The sequence below is a fragment of the Monopterus albus genome, unplaced genomic scaffold, assembly GCF_001952655.1.
Source record: "Monopterus albus unplaced genomic scaffold, M_albus_1.0 scaffold18.1, whole genome shotgun sequence".
Taxonomy (NCBI): Eukaryota; Metazoa; Chordata; class Actinopteri; order Synbranchiformes; family Synbranchidae; genus Monopterus; species Monopterus albus.
The window spans coordinates 9,035,541-9,040,710 of NW_018127898.1; the positions used below are offsets into that span (position 1 = coordinate 9,035,541).

A 5,170-nucleotide genomic window follows, 5' to 3' on the forward strand; every position below is an offset into this window, starting at 1 on the left:
GCTGCTACAGCCCAAGTTTCCTCGATGTGTGTTGGCACCACAGATGGCTGCCTCTGTTCTGTACCAGAATACAAGTTCCTTGTCTGTGTAAATTACTTGGCCAAATAAAGTGATCATTATTGTCTCTGCTGCCTGTATTTTACTGTTATTTTACAATGAACTCATCAAGTACTGCAGCTTTAGAAACATCTATAAGACCTCATTTATATTTAGACTACTTCTCTCCCATAGATCTCTCTGAGTTTACCTCAACAATTGCTTCATCTAAATCATCAACATGTCTCTTAGACCTCATCCCGACCAGGCTGTTCAAAGATGTTTACCCCTTATCAGCACGTCCATATTAGATCTGGTTAACCTCTCTCTACTAACAGGCTATGTTCTGTAGGCTTTTAAGGCTGCTGTAATTAAACCTCTACTGAAAGAGCCTTCTCTTGACCCAGGTGTTCTAGCTAATTATAGAACCACATCCAATCTCCCCTTTATTTCTAAAATCCTTGACAAGCAATTATATGACTGCTTGTACATGAATAATTTGTTTGAGTATTTTCAGTCTGGTTTTAGAGTCCACCATAGTACAGAAACTGCACTGGTGAAAGTCACCACTGATCTCCTCCTAGGCTCAGACAAAGGACTCATCTCTATACGTGTCCTCATAGATTACAGTTGTGAGAGCCTTATAGGCAATATTATTAGGAACCACAGCATAAATTTCCATTGCTATGCAGATGATACTTAGTTATATTTATCTATGTAGCCAGGTGCATCTGATTAGTTGGTCAAATTTTAAGCATGTCTTAAAGACATAAAGGCCTGGAAGACCTGTAATTTCTTACTTCTAAACTCTGAAAACAGTACTTGGGCCTGAAATCTGCTGTCTAACCATATAATTACTCTAGATGACATAGCGCTGGCCTCCAGGACTACAGTTACGAATCTTGGAGTCATTTTTGATCAGGATATGTCCTTTAAATCACACATAAACCAAGTCTCTAGATCTACTTTCTTTCACCTGCACAATATCACCAAAATCAGGAGCATCCTTTTAAGTGTTATGAAAAGAAATGGCAACATCATGCTGTGGTAAATGTTTTACTGTCCACAGGCATCAGAATTGAAGTGAGTGTTTATTTTGAACAAACAATAAAATGTATCACATCAAATAATGTGCTGCTATATTTTTTTCAAAATAAAAGAGGACACAGATGATTTACACATCACTATTTTCAGTTTGAATTGTGATTTTACATACAGTCCCAACTTTTTCTGATTTGGAGTTGTATTTGTACCTAATTCACCAACCTTTCTTCTGCTCCAGAGCTACTCACGGGACTTTGGTGCCCTATCAGCTAGATTACTAATTATCTGTCTTAGGTTCCGCCCTTTTATACCCAAGTCAGCTGACTTGGCTACAAATTCCCTACAACCAACCTCCACAAGGCAGACTTTAACTTTCCAGCTACACTCTTTTGCCTCCATGGTTAATTATGTGTATTTCAGTTTCTTCCTCTTATAGCTCGACAAAATACACCGTCCGCTGTGCTTCTGACCACAACACAAGGTCTGGTCTGCGTTTAGTGCTGACTATCTCCTCGGGAACTACTGTATGAGCAGATTCCCTAAATCTACTTTCATTTGTCAATCTCCGCCTGCCTTTAGCTGACCTGCATCCTGCCTGTTCTAAATGACTAGGTTCCTGCCTTTTTCACCCTAACAAATGAATAAAACCCCCTCTTGTTTGTTCTTCTTCTCCACTGACTTTACCTCTAAGCACCTACTTTCAATAGCTGCTGCTAAACATTTCAACACTTGATCATGTTTCCAGGTGTTTTACACCCTGAGAGGATGTGCCAAAGTGATGCTACACCTGAACACAAGTGACGTGTCGGGTCCTCACCTATCCATCTATTCAGATTTTGGGGAGATGGAGGCACATCATAAGTTGTGGCTAAAATGAATCTAATCCTTCCTGCCTCCATGCCCAACATTTCCCTCCAACTAAGTTTCTTCCAATCTCATCTACTGTCCCTGTTGAGCCTGGGAGACTGCCTTTGCACTTCTACTTACCTCTTCCTGCCTCCTAATCTCCTCAATAACCATCTTCCTTCTGTCAGTTGCTGCTGCTTTGCTCCAAGAAGGTTGTGATGTGCTTAAGCCAAAACTACCACCTCCATGCTGTACCTGCCCTACATTATACCCATGTTTAAGAGTTGCTGAAGCATGCAACACTGCCTCCTTTGGGTTCCAGTTCCTCCATGCTGAGACTGTTGGTGCTGCACTCTGCACTGCTACATCCCTGGATTCTGACAGTGCTATCTTCAGTCTAGCCTTAGCGCATTTAATCTCCTCTGTTAAACTGGTTATAGGGAGCTCCAAAATCCCTTTTCCATACAGGCCACAGTGTTGATGCAGCGCGGAGCGCCTAGCCATTTCCTAATGTACATGTTAAACATTCTCTACCTTTTCTACCTTAGAAATTGGTGCATCATACACTAACAGTGGCCATAACAATCGTGGCAAAACTCAACTCAACTCAACTTTATTTATAAAGCACTTTAACACAGCCGAGGCCAACAAAGTGCTTAACATACAGTAAGATACGATTCAAAACATCTAAAAACGTGACAACTACATTATTAAAATACCAATAAAATAACATAAAAGAACCAACATAGCAAAATAACAAAAGACCAAACTGCAGGCACCACAGTTTGAGTTTGCCTGGGAGGCCTGACGCCTCCGTGCTCTAACATTTTTCTGGTGTTTTCTAATTGATAATGATTAAATTTGTTTTATTTTACATCATGCATGCAGCATATTTGCATTCATTTGTGTGATTGTGTTGTTGTAGAGTAAGCCACTTGACATGATTCACCTCAGTAGGGGGGAACCACTGTGCAGCAGCAATGTTCCCAGCTAGGAGTAAATAAAGAGTGCAGCCAAAGTTAGCTAAAGAAAGCACTGTGTGTGTCAAATTTTTACAAAAAGTAAACAATTTGATTCTTAATAATGTATAACTTAGGGGTTTAGTTTACTTTTACGGGTATTTCAAATGTGCCACCTGTACCAAGTCTGTACCCCAGCCTGGCCACCCTGTATACAGTTTTATAGATCCACCCCTATCTCCAGCAACACAGCTAGTCACTAACTTTGTGCTGCAGTTGGGTGCCCACCAGATTCGGTGCAGTCAGTGTGTTGGAGCGTTTTTACTGACAGCTAACAGCTGTCTAATGTGGCTGGAAACAAGTTTGATGAGAGCAGTGAGAGTGAACAAAATATTAAAGGTCTCTAAAACCAAAACAGTATGCTGAAAGACACTAGAGCCAAACTGAACTGTAAGTAAGGTGGCATAATCTTTCTTCTCACTACACAGAGTCATTTGACCCTATATAGAAAGAGTGCAGCTCAATAGCATATCACCTGTAGGTAAAATGAAACATGAGCCAACTCACAATGGTCTTAGTATTTCTCACTGCAAAAGGTAACTGTACAAGTGCAAAAATGAGAAACTGATCAAAGTTGAATGCTGCAGCTTAGTCCTGCTGCTACTGTGAAGATAACATCCCCTGTGGTTCAAAAAGTATTTTTCTTCTAGATCACCATCATAAAACCTGGGAGGGGCACCTCTTACTGCAAGCAAGGTCAATACTTACTATATTAGTCGAAAAAAGTTTTGTAGGTATAAAACATTTCCAGAACCTATTACAGCCATTTTCATGTCCAAGATGTCATGGGCAGAGTGTGCAAGGCCAAAAGGAGAAACACAGATGTGCATGTGAAGTGGGCTGCACGTTGGAAGCAATCCAAAAGGTTAGAACACTTTATTGCCTTATGCACTAGGTAAGCTATTTTCAATCAGTTGAATGGGTTCCGAGTGTGTGTGTGTGTGTGTGTGTGTGTGTGTGTGTGTGTGTGGTTGTTTGTCTGTATGTCAGCCCTGTGATAGACTGGCTTCCTGTCCATGGTGTACCCAGCCTCTCACCCAATGCCGGCTGGGTTTAGCTCCAGCCCCCACCCGCAACCCTGTTCGGGACTAAGTGATATAGATAATGGATGGATGAATGGGTTCCATCTTGGTGCCTAGTATTCAGTTCTATTACTGCATACATGGTAGATCTGATGATGTTTTCACCAGGCAGTTTGAGTAAGAATTCTCTCTTAGTTTCTCTTCTAAGTATGTTTTGGTATCCCATGAGTGCTTGTATGTATCCTAGGCCCATTTCTTATCCCATCTGACTTCTGTCTAACAATGTTGATATGTTCCCAGTTCTCAGCCATTAACATGGTGAGTACAATGTTATTATAACCAGTGATACCAATACTATGTAAGTAAGACAGAGATGTTATGAAACTAGCATTTTTGTTAAAGCAATTCTACAATACTGCATTATTTCGCTTTTATTGCAAATGTGAGCTGTGGGAGGATATGTTAGCTTATAAGGAAGACAAGTTGGCTTATAGTAATTGAAACAGAATTTTGAAGGCAGGCAAAGTTGCAAAGAAGGGTGGTGGCCTCATTACACAGAAAGACATTCTGATCTCCTAGACCTCTCTCACTGTACATTAGGCAAGACAATAAATGTCAAGCATCTCTACTCTTCACCCAGTCGCCACAAGTGAGATTCATTACTGGGCTATAGGGATAATGGCAGCCCATCTCCTCTCAGGAGAATGGCAAAAATCTATCCTTGGGACATGATCAATAGTCTGCAGGCCTGATCAAGAGAGGAGAGGTGACTCAACATGCCTGTCTGGACGATAGAATCCCACTCCACAGCATCATTTTCCAACCCACCTTTTGTCTTTTAAATAGTAGCAAGGCAGTGCAGCAGAGTATCACCGTCTGATCCTCTTACAATCTACTATATATATATCATACATAAGGAAGTGGCTTGTGATTACAAAAATACAAGCACTTCTTAAGCAATATTTATGTTTCTCTGCTTTAAAGTCTGGATTACACGACCTGGCATGTCACTTCAAAAAATATGAGTCAACTCGGACTGAGCATCGTTGCTGTCAAAGTTGGAACCACTAATGAGAATCAATGGAGTTCAGAGGCAGTCAGAAGCAGCTTCACTCACTGTGTTTGTTGCATCTGACATTTCATTCAGTTACAATTTCCTCTCTAAAAAATCTATGCCAGGCAATCAAAATGAAAAACTGGAAT

General features: G+C 40.8%; 1 protein-coding gene across 1 annotated transcript in view; it reads right to left on the reverse strand.

Moving 5' to 3' along the window:
- The window catches only part of cntn3b (contactin 3b), a 77,039-nt gene that overhangs the window by 51,367 nt on the left and 20,502 nt on the right, over positions 1–5,170 (reverse strand). The window lies entirely within an intron of this gene.